Raw genomic sequence first — 15,736 nt, 5'->3', positions numbered from 1 at the left:
ATGCAGTGAGCTTAAAGCACACCTTTGCTAACCACTGTTTGGCTTTATTGTCACTCTCATTTCCTTGCTTTTTATTTGTTAGTTTATGTGGGCTTTACTGCCTTTTCTTGTGTTTGGCCCTACACTGAAGCATGGATGTTTTACTTGTGTTTCGAACCTAGGCAGTGCAGTGCGCATGCTTTGTCTGCAAGACCTGCTGTAAACTCTAATCCTGCCTCCTACTTACCATTGGATCACTCCTATGTCACTCTTCTTTGCTGCCTCCTAAGTCGTTCATGCAGCCGATACCGCACTTCTGGTCAAAGCTAAGGAGCACTGGCCAAGCCAGTCTTCTTATGCTTACTTTTTTCATCTGTTCTCAGAACTTTTTTGAAAAAGGTTACTGCAGTCACTGCTGCCGCCCTCCCACCACCTTCCGACAATTTATGGTGATACGCATTTTCTGCATAGTGTAAAGGCTCTGTTATTTCACCTATAACATATACGTTTGCACCCATCAACATTGGTCTGTAGGCTGCGTTTGTTTTGAACTTGTTTTTTTACGGGCCGCCATGCACAGTGCACAGGTGCCATGCTTTTTTATTTTACCACAGCGCCCTCGTTCATCATTATTTTTACGGCACCGAATTTCATGGGGTTCTTTTTATCACAATGGCACGGCATCCTCTTCTGGAGCCGCCGTGCAAATAGGTTGAATATGCAAGGACACCGCGCTTTGTATTTTCGAAAAAAATCATTATATTTAAATTACTGTGATTGCGCAGCACGCTTTAAATTTTAGCATGGTGCCCTCTTTAAACTCACAGGGAACTGATCAGCTGAGCCACGAAGCTCAAAGGCCTAGCACTGACTGATCCTCCTTCACTGTAAGTAGTGTTTTGGAGCCAGAGGACACTCTAAGCACAATACATGGGCAGTTAATGCCGGCTGTGGTCTCAGCACGTCAGTTACCAGAGCAGCACAAACTACTCTCAGACACATGTTGAGCCTTACAGAGGAGCTGGGGGTTGAGGTGAGGAGGGGTATTGTGTGTGTGCATCACAAATGCGACACTTATTGCATTACAACTGCTTGTTTTTTTTTGTTAAACACTTCACAAGAGTGTAAAGTTTTTCCAGCTGCCTCCCTTGTGTACTCCTCTTCCTTCTTCCTCTACAGTCCGTGTGGCTCTCTCTCGCCCTTGTTCCTACTCTCGCCTCTCGCCTACTGACCCCTCCATGTTGTGCTTGCCCTTGGGTGCTTAATTCCCATGTTGCTTTCTTGCTCGTAGTTCCACCAACAGCTCCATGCTCCTCTCTTTCACCTTTCTTTTGAGCTAATTTCCCTCATTTTTAGGTTTCGACTTTTGGCGAGGGGCGAAGCCCCTCCCAGTCGAAATCTTTTGTTTTCAGTAGTGAGGTTAGGACAGCCTCTGTTTCCAATTGGCTAGCTCCATAAATGGAGGCTAGCCATTGGAAGACAGAGGCTGTCTATCACGCTTTCTCAGAGAAAACGCGATTCGGGGGCGTTTCTCGGGCTTTTTTTAAGCCCCGCCCCTTTGTCCCGGGCCGCGCTGCGATTGGCTGCCGGCCCGGGACACCCCAGTGACGTCATTCCCGGGCCGCGCTGTGATTGGCTGGCCGGCCCGGGACCTGACTTGTTTACGTTTCTTTACACGAGTTCGTGGTTTCCTTTAAACAGTTTTCCGTGTGCCCTGCGTCTGCCGGCGCTTACTCACGTCGTAAGCGCCTTTCTCACAGCAGAGACCTCGGCTTCGAGCCCGGCAGGCTGAGAGGCGAGCGGATCCCGCGAGCGCGTGGGACAGTGTCGCCCCTCCACCCTCCCGTCCCGCCGGCTCTCGCGCGCGCCCTGCGCACACCTCCTCATCCATAATTGATGCCCGCTTTGGGCAGATGCTGCGGGGCCGGGGACTGGAGCATCTGCTAAGTTTATGGAGGAGAGCGGGAGCAGGATGGTGCAGCAGGTATTTCACTTTCTTTTCCGCTCGGCGCTGGCGTTGCGTCACAGGGAGGGCACTGCGGGTGTTAATCTGTCCCGCGCCGCGCGAGCCCCTGCTGCCCAAGTCATTCAGCAGGCACCTTCCCCGCCCCCCGCAGTGCGTGGTATCTGGAGCGGAGACACCCGCCAGCAGCAGGTTAACGGCAGCAGCATGTGCGCACTTCATTTCTGCGGCTTTGTGTTACTGCCCCGAGGAAAGAGATGGCTTAGCTTTTTTTAACTACAGTAGATGCGGCTTCATTTCGCAAACGTTATGCCACTTGAGTGGTAAAAAAAAAGAAACAAAATACCGCTATTTCAAATGTTGGCAGGTGTAGTTGTGACGTTAAATGGGAGCTGTGTTGATGTGTGTGACTGTATTTGTATCAATACATCTGTCTATCATTCCATGTTTGCTTTGAGTAAAAGACAGCATGTTTCTGTTTACCAATCTGTGTACTAGTGTGTCTGTGTTTTGTTTATCTATCTATCTATCTATCTATCTATCTATCTATCTATCTATCTATCTATCTATCTATCTATCTATCTATCTATATCTATCTGCATGTTCATTCCACACATCCTCAATAGAGATGCACACGCTGTGCTGATTCCATTGCTTGCTACGTAAAAACTTCCTTTTGTTTTATGAAAACTGCTGCCACCGTAAACTACGGAGACAGGCACTTACGAGACTTAATGCAGGCTAGAAAATGCACGGCTTCTACTAGTATCGATTTATTTTTGTTCAGAAAACAGTTTTCATCCATAGGGTATGTATGATTTTTCAGGTTCTCCCTTTTATTCTCTACTTTTCTGTTCAGCCACTTCTTCGCGAGCAGTTCCGTGCAATGCCACGTAAGGCATATTTTGGGAGCTGAAATGTGGTTTTCATTAGATTCCAGGCCAGAGCACTGAGCAGAGTCTGACTGCCTGCCATCTTTTGTTCTCCTCACGTCTGCCAGGGATTGCTTTATAAGGGATCCTCATCCTCGCGCCACGTGCAGTCGACAGATCTAATGACCGTTGAAGGGCAGTCTGAAGACGGTGGCCTGTAGGGAGTTCGAATCCCCCAGCCCATACCTGCAGGAACACTGCAGCGCAGTGTTGAAAGTTGCTACTGAGAATTCTTCGAAAAGCCCAGTTCTCTTAATTAAATATTAGCTGTAATTAGCTGTGTGTTTGAATGCAGCAAATATTAATCAGGGTCTCGTGGAACTGCTGTCAGCGTTAATGAGAAACAGTGGGGGTTTGGTAACATCTGTTTTAGCACTCAAGGTAGTAGTAAAGCCTTCTGATGAAATGCACCTGCATAAATGCTGCTCGGGCCCCTTCTGCCCTCCGTGTTCAATTTATGTCTGCTGAGGAGAACGCTGGTCGAATGCAAATCTGGCAGGAGGGCAAAGGTCAAGCTAGGCCAAACCATGGGTGATACTGTAAGTGATGTGACATTACCACATCATTTCTCCCGATCTGAGCTACAAAATTCACTATATTTCTGTTCTTCCCTGCTTGCTTTTTCCAGGTCTTTTCTACCAAAATGCAAGTGGGGAAAACTGCTGCTTGCAGTCATTTTGCAACAGTTATAATCCCTGCTTTGGTGCCAGCTAGCCAATTGCGGTTGATTATGGATTACGGCAGCCTGCCGAACCCGGGTTTAGACAAGGCAGGTGAAAAATAGTCATGAACTAAGTGCGCCCACTGAGCGTGGCCAATCATGCTGAACTAGCAAAATGTAATAAGATATGTAGAATGTGATTTGGGAAGAAATAGACCTACTCATGCCGCACCTTGGACCTCATAATCAGAGGCCTCTACATTTATGTGGGATGAATACCTGTGAATTAAGAGATCTGCTTTGTTGCCAAAATCTCAGTGTGAGAATCCAGGGTAAAATGAGCAATAACCAGGGAATTGGACCCAGAATTACTGATTCCCCTGGTAATATCTAAGGAGCCCTGATGTAATAGCCCGACCTTTCATCACCTCCAGAATTTCCAAAACCCTCTATAGCGTAACTCCAAGGATGAGAAAAATTGAGGCAGATTTTGTGTGTACTCATAATGAGGGCCCTAATAGTGCTATCACACAGAGCTGAGAATTCTACAAGTTTAGAGTCTATACTTTATAAAGTTATGTAGAGAAGGTTTAAATATTTAGTTGTAATCCACACCATGCTTTGCAAGCTTAACATGGATATGAAATTGGGCTTTCAACTGCATGTCTTATCTTACATCCAATCAGGCCTGCCTACATAACAATGAAGCTGAAATTTTGTTCCTCCATTTCCCACAATTTCAAAAATTCCTGACTGCTTCAAGTACCCCTGGTTGGGAAAAGTCCAAATTAAGGCCAGAACATTCCTAAGGGTAGCATGCCGAGGATGGAATGAACAGCCTGTTCCAGGTATTTGGTCAGTGCACAATCTTCTGTTCAACCCAAAGCTCCACAGCTGCTTTTCAATGAATTTTATCTACCCAAATAGTACGGAATACACAGGGTGTCATGATCTAATAAATAGTTTTTTATGTTCTTGCTTGACTGTGCAGCTGTTGCCAGACAATTAAGTGAAAATCACAAGGAGTGGGGCTTTGGCTTTTCCAAAGACGAAACCGTTGCATTGTAAATGCTTGTTAATTTACTAATCAAACTTGGATTGGCGAATTAAAAAAAAAGTCTCCATCTCATTTTGTAGGCTATCTGCATGTGTGTTGTGCAAAATGAGGCAGGCAGAATCATTATAGGTTATTTTTTTTCTTTTTACGCTTTAGCGATGCTGCACTGCATCGGGGGTGATGCATAAAATTGCTAACAAAGATTGGCAGAGCCAATAGGTCCCAAAAACAACATATCATATCATATTAATTTTGATTGACGCAAACCATTGAAGTTCATACAAAAAATGATTATCAGTAGACAATCGACAATCCTCCATTCTTGATATTCACGTAAAGTTCGAAAAATGTCTTGCATATATTTTATTCTGTTTTAAAAAAATGACTATTTAGTACTTAAAGTTCTACGTTTTTACATGAACGGTCTCAATCAATCAATCAATCAATCAATGCATTTATATAGCGCACTACTCACCCAGAGGGTCTCAAGGCGCTAGGGGAGGGGGTCCGCTACTGCTCGAACAGCCAGGTCTTGAGTTGCTTCCTGAAGGCGAGGTGGTCCTGGGTCAGGCGGAGGTGGGTCGGGAGGGAGTTCCATGTCTTGGCGGCGAGGTAGGAGAAGGACCGTCCCCCTGTGGTGGCTCTTCGGATGCGAGGGACGGCGGCGAGGGCGTGGCCGGTCGATCGAAGCTGGCGTTTGGGAGCGTAGAAGTTGAGGCGGCTGTTGAGGTATCCTGGGCCTTGGTTGTGTAGGGCTTTGTGTGCGTGGGTGAGGAGTCGGAAGGTGATTCTCTTGTTGACCGGGAGCCAGTGCAGGTCTCTCAGGTGTCCGGAGATGTGGCTGTGACGGGGGATGTCCAGGATGAGACGTGCTGAGGCGTTCTGGATCCGCTGGAGTCTCTTCTGGAGTTTGGCGGTAGTTCCGGCGTAGAGGGAGTTGCCGTAGTCCAGACGGCTGGTGACGAGGGCCTGGGTGACCGTCTTCCTGGTCTCGGTGGGGATCCACCGGAAGATCTTACGTAGCATGCGCAGGATGTTGAAGCATGACGAGGAGACGGCGTTGACTTGTCTGGTCATGGAGAGCGAGGAGTCCAGGATGAAGCCCAGGTTGCGTGCGTGGTCTGTTGGTTTGGGTGCGCTGCCTAGGGCGGGGGGCCACCAGGAGTCGTCCCAGGCGGAGGGTGAGGATCCCAGGAAGAGGACTTCCGTCTTGTCCGAGTTCAGTTTCAGGCGGCTGTTCTTCATCCATTCGGCTACCTCTTTCATCCTTTCGTGAAGGTTGGCTCTGGCGGTGGCGGAGTCGTTGGTGAGGGAGAGAATCAGCTGGGTGTCGTTGGCGTAGGAGATGATGTTGAGGTTGTGCTGGCGTGCGATGTCTGCGAGGGGGCACATGTAGACGTTGAAGAGGGTTGGACTGAGCGAGGAGCCTTGAGTAACGCCGCAGATGACTTTGGTGGCTTCAGACCTGAACGGGGGGAGGCGGACCCTCTGTGTCCTTCCGGCGAGGAAGGAGGTGATCCACCCCAGTGCCTTCTCCTGGATTCCGACGTTGCTGAGTCGCTGCACTAGTGTACGGTGGCAGACAGTGTCGAAGGCCGCGGAGAGGTCTAGGAGGATGAGGGCTGCTGTTTCTCCGCTGTCGAGCAGTGCTCGGATGTCATCGGTGACTGCGATCAGGGCGGTCTCGGTGCTGTGGTTGGCCCGGAAGCCAGACTGCGAGGGGTCGAGGGATCCGTTCGTCTCGAGGAAGGCGGCCAGCTGCTTGTTGACGGTCTTCTCGGTGACTTTTGCTGGAAACGGGAGCAGCGAGAATATTCGAAGAACAGTTCTTTTGCTGTTCCTGCCTAATCAGCCAATAGTACCAAACATCTGAGAGCCTCATAGAGAAGATGAAAGATTGCATAGAATAGAAGAAAAAAAAAGGATAGAAGATCGAAACGTAAAAGTCTGTGCTATTCTTAAACACCAGAATCCTCATGCTATCCTTCTGCATTTCAGATTTTCTGAAGTTAGAGGTACAGCCCTACACTCCTTGTTAATCGAAGATCTTGCTTCCTATTAACATTTTTCACATTAAAATAGCAGTGAAAACTGTTGCACAAGTGCATACATCCATTCACTAATTGTATGCAAAGGCACCATTTTTAGGTCTTGCCTAGCGAACGCAGCTCATGCGCTGCTTCGCTTTGGCAAGACTATTATTGTTGACTTGGGTTCGGAAGGGAGACAAACCATGTGCTCGCCAGGCCTGCCCGGACAAGAGCTGTGCACGCGCATGGCTTGTCTTTGGCTCACGGCACCTGAGGTTTCCCTGCAGCAGACTCTCCGATCTGAAACCAGGCAGGGCCCTCTCACCCGTGCACGTCTTCGGACTCCGGCCCACTGCCTGATCTGTGACTTCTCACCGCCAGCGGGGCCCTCAGGACCACTGCATTGTCGCCGCAGCTCACTCCGACGGTAGTAGGCAAGAGAGGCTCCGGAGTCCGGCTCCGACTCTGTGCGGGGAGCCTCTTTGGCAGTGAGTTATTCCGTCTGTCCTTCCTTACAGCCATCTGTCTTATTTCTTTCCATTTAAACCTCCCCATCCTTTCCAACCCCTCCTCCTGTTTCCACTCCTGCTCTGAAAGCATTGTACAGTATTTATCTCTCATTGAGCCCCCTTCTGTGCCTCTTTTCCGCTTCTTCTTTTTCTCTCGTTGCTTATTCCTCTTTAGTGAATGTTTAGTCCCCCACCCCCTTCACACCTGTAATTCTCTAATTAACTCTGAGCACGTGCAACGCCTTCTCCCTCCCTCTTGCGCCTTCCAAACACCCTTCCCTTTCTCTCTGCTTTCTACTTCTCCTGCAAAGGGCACACGTGTCCTTTTCCACATGCGCAACCACTCGGTGTGTCTCTGTTGTGATTCTGGTATTCGTAGTTCTGCATTTATAATGAGCATACTAAATGTGAAGAAAACAGAACTGACAGTCAATAATATGGGATTTGGACTAGTGGACATGTAGCGACAAGCTTCACTCACAGCAGAGGCACAGCTAGATCATCAGCAATGCAAGTGTGTTTCACATGCACAGGGCACTTAGTGCATGGGCAGCAAGAAGGCAATATTTCCGACGCAGTGGCCCCCACCTGGTCCATGTCCACGAGGAAAGGGCGGACCACGCTCCCCAGCACCACAACTCAGCAGGAAGGTTTCTTCGGGGTTCCGGCAGCGACACAGACCGGTCCCTTTGATGTTGGCCACAGCACGTGCTGGATGGCCAGCCGGGGTGGTCCTCACTCCACTGGAGACCACAGCTCCCCCCTGCTTCTTCCCCAGACCGCACTGAGCAACAGCCTGTGTTAGCGATCACCAAGGCAGGGGAGACTGTATCTTCTCTCCACCCCCACCAATGAGGCACAGGCCGTCCCCACAGTCCGCCACTTGTTCTTTTTGTGCAGCCTGAAAGTGCATGTTTTCTCGTTGTCTCCCTATATGCTTCTCTGCTTACCCTATGCCCTCGATGAGGCTATTCAAATGACAATCACCAAATATGCACTGGTGGAAACTACATAGGTCCTTACCCAAACGTGTGTTGCGTGTAGTGCTTGGTTTGTGGGCCCATGAACAGGTGGGTACATCATGTTCTCCCACTGATGACCTCTGGGTGTCGAGCTTTGTTGAGTGGTATATTGTTGGCTGTTTAAGGATAGTGTTCTGTGAAGAGTGTCTTAATAGAAGTGTGGGGGGGAGGGGGTGGCAACACAGTGCCTCCCTGATCACAGGGATGACACCTGCACTCAGCGGGGCTAGAAAGGCTACCGTTTTGTTTCGACCGGCCAATGTGATGAGTGGGCATTGCACTGTAATCTGCGTTTAGCAGTTTGACACTACCCCTCCTGAACCAGTGTTCGGGACAGAGCAAGCAGCTGTGTGGTCTGAAGCACTTTTCAGGGGCTTGAGTTTGGGTCGCACACCAAGGGCATGTCTGGGCGCTGTGAAAAGGACATTTATATCTAAGGCAGCAGCGAGGTAAGGACCTGCACTGGATAAACATTTCTTTAATCCCCATAATTATTCTACCACTCCGAAGACCCATGTGGCTTCCTGTGTGTTGCACTGCTTCTGGAGGGCTTCTACCAAGAGACACTGCTCAGACACTGGACTGCACCGGGTCATCACGTGGGACCTGTTTGCGGAAAGGCCACAGTCAAACCTGCACATGCAACTTCGTCCACAGACTCTAAAGGTCATTGAATGTCTCATTTGACCATGCTAAGAGGCTGCATGGTGTCACTCCATGTGCAGAGTAATATGCAGCAACGTCCTCCATGTCTGGGCTTGGAAGTTGGAGAGAGGAACTCTAGACTTTGTGGTCACTGTCTTGTAAGTGTGCAGCGGCCATATCAACAAGCCTTTACAATGCAATAGGTCTCGCACTGACATTATTTGGAGCTATTGACATTGTAAATTACATTTTTTTTTTCCTTTTTTAAAACATAAATAAAAGGCATTGGTATTAACAATGCCAATAGCTTAAACTAAACCTTTAGCAATTGGCATTTTAAATACAATGACTTTTTTTTGTTTTACAAAAGAAAAACAAAAAAACAAAACAAATGGATTGTAAATGCTTGTTTAGTTTTAGGGTGTGGCTAGTGGAATGCTCAGAGCACCATATAGAGCTTAAAATATACTTGACTAATATTTGTGAAGTTTGAGCACTCCAAAAATTTGTTCTCCCATGTTCCAGTTGTATTTTTGGAACATGTACACTGGTCACTAAATGCAGGGTGAATTTGGTTAAGGTACTCCGTTGTCCAGTCAGGCAGATGCATTCTGAAATAGTGTGCTCTCTAAGTTAATTACAATCTTGTGAATTGATAAATGTGTCCATTCCAACTCGCGTTATTGTTTCTGACTCTTGTGTTTCCATTTTGCCATGATTTGCTCCATCTAAGTGAGAGTAGTTCGCTTCCAGGCGTTCCACTTCATTAGACATAAGCACTGAATAGTTCACTCCAAGTGTGGAGAACCCATTGCACTCTTAAACTGTTTATATATGTATATGTATAATTAACTTTGTACAAAGTACCTTACTTGTATGGCTGCAGCTTAAAGAAAGGCTAAAATGGCCAGATTACATTGAGCTTTCATTTTGAAAAGATTACAATTACACTGGAATATGTCATTAATAAAAAAAATGACTTTAGTATATCTTTCACAAACCTTTATTTAAAAGGAAAAGGAAAGAGTATATGATAATAGTAGAGAACATTGGCACTGTACCGTTAAGAACATCACAGTACCCCCCCCCCCCGTATTCCATCATCCCTCACATTTGACAGTAAGTCTGTTAATTTTTTCTGGCTCTGCAGACACGTTCCTGGAGCACTGAGCTCTGCCATTGTGGCCAAAAACACAGGAAACTTGCCAAACACTTTCTTTTGAAAGTCATTTGACATTTTTCGACACCTGGAGTGCATTCTTCTGACAGAAAATAGTTTATTTTCCTGTCAAGAATGCCATCACTTTTTATTAAGTGTCATTCCTTTGGGAGGAAAAAGGCTCAGACAGACCCTCACTCTGTCTGTATTGTTTACCTTCAGGAGTCTCATCATCCTGAGACTTGTGGTCACTGTCAGACATTCTCCAAGCATACCTTAAGAGACGGAGAAAAGATCAGACGACATGGTCTCCAACAAAGAAGGCAAGTTACTACAACTTATTCATCAAGAGGCCTTGGGGAAGGTCAGTCTTATTCCAAAGAGCCCTCCTCTCGCTCCAACGACTCTGGCAGAGCGACATCCAGAGAGAGACATCATCATCACAAGAGGAGACGTTCCGGTTCAACGTTGAGAAATATGGCGTTGAGAACAACCGGTGTAGTCGCTGTCAAAAGGTACGCCGTCAAAAGATGGGGTTGAACCATTATCCAGTATTACGGGTATCTTTCATAGATTCACATGCCTGAATCATTCCCCGTCGTCGGGGTGGGAGTCCCCGGTATATAAAATAGTAATGTCCTAAAGACATATATACAAACTAATAGGCCAGAGGCCTCACATTAGTAACCTATCTGAGTCCTTTTGTGAAATGGACTAAACTTTGGCCAGGAGCCAATCAGCTACTACCACCCTCTAGAACCTTCCTGGAAGGAGCCCTAGTCCCTCAGATTTTCTACCGCACGTCGTGCTAAGGGAGTCTCCTCTGAGCTCTGCTCAGGTTTCTGGTTTTTACTGGACTTTATCCATATTTTCTCTTGCTGTTGTAAGGAGGGCTAGAGTCTACTATGTCTACCACTCCTAAAAAAGGGCTTTTTAGACCTTGTGCCTCGTGTAAGAAGCTGAGACTGCATGTAGATGACAAACATGAAGACTGCCTCTACCTCGACCATTCTGCCAAGGACTGTAAGGTCTGTCGCACTTTCTCTGTCAAGACTCTTAAGGACAGAGAGGGACGCCTGCTTCTGTGGCTCCAGAGACTGAAGGACAAAGATCAAGCAGTCTCCTCAGGTGAGAGCAAGTGTTCCTTCAGGAGCTCACACTCCTCTTCTAAAAGGCTGAGACAGACTTCTCCAGGTCCGTCTAATAGGCCTCCTCAAAAGAAGACGCCTAAGTCTTCAGAGGGCTGTCCAAAGACCATGGCAGTGAAGACTTCTCTTCAGGAAACTACATTCAAGAAGCCTGTGCTTGTGTCTTCTGCCTTGCCAGTGACAGCGTCGACAGTCACCATCTCTACGTCGACAGCGTCTGCCTTCACCGCCTTGACGACATCTACTTCAACTTAGTCGTCGTCTGGTAGGTCTATACCATCTGTTATTCCTGTCAAAAGACCGTCGACGACACTTCCGTCGTCGACAGCTCCTTCGTCGACGAAACCGAAGCCTTCGTCGTCGACGAAAGTCCCTTCGACGTCGACGTCCACTTCGTCGACGAGGCCATTGACGACGAAGCCGTCGACACCAATGTCGACGTAGCCGTCGACGCCAGCGTCGACAAAGCCGTCGACACCAGCGTCGACGAAGCCGTCGACGACAAGACCGTCGACGAAGCCGTCGACGACAGTACCGTCAAAGAAGACGCCAACACTGCCGTCGACGAAGAAAACACCGTCGACGCCGATACCGTCTACGACATCGTCTTCGGAGAAGACGTCGACGACCACCCTGTCGACGGAAGGCTCTCCCAAGATAAAGTGTATTTATACACACTTCAAAATGACAACCAAACCCTGATGCCAGAAGCGACGTCTCCTAGCAGAGTCCAGCCACTGCCGCCGGCCAATCTACTGGAGACTGAGGACTATGATGATGGAGCCATGTTCCCAGTGGCAACAAGCCCATCACAACTACTTGTTAAGGTACATGAACGTTCAGACAACGAAGACATGGATCAGGAAGACGCTCCTTATCAAGAGGAATATCATTTGCTTTCCCCTCCACAGCCTATGGTGAGCCTCCCGGCTTCAATTGTCATGGACCTCCAATTCCTTTTAGCGGACTACAAAGAGCGGTTCCCACCTGCCCCGCCACCTCCAATGGTACCACCTCAAGCTGTATCATCTGCCCCTCCTGCTCGCCATAAACCACCTCCACTGGTTATTACCCCAGATCCTGTGTCCCTGACTCCGCAACAATGTTCGGACGAACAGGAAGCAGTGGAAGAGGAAGAGGAGGGTCAACAAGAAGAGGGAGAAATACAAGAGGACGAGTGGGACGAATATGTCATCTCACATCCTGCTTCCCCAGATCAGGCACAGGCGGACTCTCCTCCGGAGGACATCGGGGGGTTTCACAATATCATAGAACGTGCAGCAGCGGGGTTCAAATTAGAAATGACCACACAACCTCAGGACTGCTTCTTATATGACTTTAAGGAGCCATACAAAAAGACGGTCCGGTCAATCCCGATTATCGAACACATCTGGGATCAGGGATTAAAGATTATGCAAAACCCCTCATCTCTGCTTCCAGTGCCGGCCAGACTTGATAAGAAATACAAGGCCCCGGACAAGGCACCAGCATGTCTTACAGGCCATACTAAACCGGACTCTGTGATCACACAGGCCGCGCAGCGGAAATCCAACAATCCGGCTGCCGCACTGACTGCGCCTCCGGACAAGGAAGGTCGTAAACTCAATAACATCGGAAAGAGGTTCTCCTCGATGTCGGCCATTAACGTCAGAGCAGCGAACTCACTTGCGCTCCTGGGACGATACAATCGCCAGATGTGGGCAGATGTAGCACCATACCTAGGCTCTCTGCCAGAGGAGCAGAAAGAGGAAGTCAAGAAAATCCTCCTTGAAGGAGAGCGGTCCGCATCGGAGATTATTGATGTGGCGATGGACTTCGCCTCAACAGGATTTCGCCAGCTGGCGGGGGCGGAGGTCCTTAGGTGCCAAGGCTGGCTATAAGCTACATCTTTCCGACCGGACATTCAAGCCAAAGTACTGGATATGCCGTTCGATGGCGAGCTTCTCTTCGGGAAGCATATCGACGAGATGCTCCAGGGTATCAAGAAAGACACCGAGACCGCAAGATCCCTGGGAACACTACAGTACAAGAATATTTCCTTTCGAGGCTCCAGAGGAAGAGGCCAACAAACAAGAGGTGGATACCAGGGGTACAAATCCACCTACGGCTCTTCCCAGCAATACAAGCCTCAATACCAACAGAGGCAACAACAAGGCCAGTCCTCTTACAACAAGTCCTCCTTTCGAGGGAGAGGAGGAAAGAAAGATCCCCCCAGAAGACAGTGTCTTCTTTCTCAAACATCTTCTTCTCCATGTTACGTAGTTGGAGGAAAAATTTCCAACTTCTTCCACAATTGGCAAAAAATAACTACGGATCGTTGGGTTCTCCAACTGGTTCGGTTCGGGCATATCCTGGAGTTTGTGGACACTCCTCCTTCGAACCCTCCATGTCCCATGCCACACAAGAATCTTCATCTTCTTCAAGCGGAACTCTCACTAATGCTTCAAAAAGGAGCTGTAGAGAGAGTTCCCATAGGTCAGAGGGGGAAAGGATTCTACTCACGATTCTTTGTGATACGAAAAAAGGAGAAGAAATGGAGACCTATACTGGATCTAAGGAACCTCAACACATACCTCAAAAAACAATCCTTCCGGATGGTATCCATTCAAGAGGTGTTACAACTCCTCAATTCCAGGGATTTCATGGTGTCCTTAGACCTCCAGGATGCCTATTTCCACATACTCATCCACAAAAGTCACCGCCAATTCTTAAGATTCACTGTGGCGGGCAGACATTACCAGTTCAGAGTGTTGCCTTTCGGCCTAAAGTCGGCGCCACGCATTTTTACGAAATGCCTATCTCCAGTGGCAGCCTACCTTCGCCAACAACATCACCAGGTATTCCCCTACCTGGACGACGGGCTCATCAAGTCCCCTACTCTAGAAGGCGGGAGCTGGTCTTCTAACGCCTGTCTTCAGCTCTTCGAAAATCTAGGACTTACACTCAATCAGGAAAAGTCAGTACTACAGCCCTCTCAACGGCTCACTTTCCTGGGGGCGATTCTGGACACACATCAAGAGAAGGCCTTTCCATCTCAGGAACGTCAGGCCAAACTGAGGTCTCTGGCAGCAAACATTCAGCTCAAAAAGACCATCAAGGTGTGACTTTTCAAGTCACTGCTAGGAATGATGTCCTCCAACATCCTCCTGATTCCACACTGCCGCCTTCATATATGTCCCTTACAGGAGGCGCTGTCTGCCCAGTGGATTCAAAGTACGGGATCCTTCGACGATCGACTCAGAATCACCCCGTTCATGGTGAATGCCCTACACTGGTGGCTTCAACTAAAAAATCTGAGCCAAGGCCTACCATTCCTGCTTCCGGTCTCCCCACACGTGATAACAACCGATGCATCGTTAGAAGGATGGGGTGCGTTCCTGCAGGAACTTCAGATACATGGTCAGTGGTTGCCAGCGGAGAAACTGCTCCACATCAACCTGTTAGAACTGAGGGCAGTATACCTGGCTCTTCGAGCTTTCCTGCTCAGAATCAGGAACTCCCCAGTGCTTGTGAGGACGGACAACACCACCACAATGCACTACTTAAACAAGCAAGGGGGAACTCGATCCATGACGCTGTCTCAAGATTCACAGAAAATTTGGAAGTGGCTACTCCAACACAACATCTCGCTGAGGGCGGAGTACGTCCCAGGAGCAGACAATACCCTGGCGGACTCCCTAAGCAGGCAACGCTCCATCTGCCACGAGTGGGAGCTAGACCAACATGCCCTCGACGCAGTGTTCTCCAGATGGGGCAGGCCTCCCCTGGATCTGTTTGCGACGAAGATCAACGCAAGATGCCAACATTACGCAAGCAGGTTTCCCCAGAAAGGGTCTCTCGGGGATGCATTTTCGATGACATGGTGCAACGTCTTTGCCTACGCTTTTCCATCATTTCCCCTGATCCCCAGGGTCCTTCGGAAGCTGAAAGCAGAGCATTGCACTTTGATCCTGGTAGCCCCAGCGTGGCCACGCCAACACTGGTTTACAGAACTCCACCTTCTATCGCTGGAGCCTCCGATTCCTTTCAAGCCTTACCCACATCTCCTCACCATGAACCAGGGGCAAGTCCAGCATCCAGATCTGACATCTCTCAGATTATCGGCTTGGCTCCTGAGTTCAGAGAGTTCCAGGACCTAGATATCCCTCAGGACTGCAGAGTTGTCCTAGCCCGGGCCCGGGCTGACAGTACCAATAAGACATATTCCCTTAAGTGGAAGAGATTCTGTTTATGGTGTAAAGCTAACAATCTGCACCCGTTCTCGTCATCTCCGGCACAATTGCTGCCCTACCTGCTTCACCTAGCCAACTCGGGACTGGCTCATGCCTCAATCAAGGTCCATCTGGCAGCCATATCTCGATTCAGACGCTCTTTGTCTGGTGCTTCTCTGTGGTCTAATAGACTGATCAAGCAGTTTCTAAAAGGCTTATTCAGGACTTATCCTCCAGTGAGGCCTTTACCACCTACATGGCAGCTCAATCTTGTCCTGGTACAATTGATGAAGCACCCCTTTGAGCCGATACATAAAGCGGAGCTCAAATACTTGTCATGGAAAACAGCTCTCTTGCTGGCTCTCACGTCAGTAAGGAGGGTGAGTGAGCTACAGGCCTTCTGCATTCAGGACCCGTTCC

General features: G+C 48.6%; 1 protein-coding gene across 1 annotated transcript in view; it reads left to right on the top strand.

Moving 5' to 3' along the window:
* Nucleotides 1-15,736, top strand: part of BOLL (boule RNA binding protein) — a 927,996-nt gene that overhangs the window by 671,577 nt on the left and 240,683 nt on the right. The window lies entirely within an intron of this gene.

This window comes from Lissotriton vulgaris, chromosome 2_1, assembly GCF_964263255.1.
Source record: "Lissotriton vulgaris chromosome 2_1, aLisVul1.2, whole genome shotgun sequence".
Classification (NCBI taxonomy): Eukaryota; Metazoa; Chordata; class Amphibia; order Caudata; family Salamandridae; genus Lissotriton; species Lissotriton vulgaris.
The sequence above is the reverse complement of the archived record's forward strand: the minus strand, read 5'-3'. Positions and strand labels throughout refer to the sequence as shown.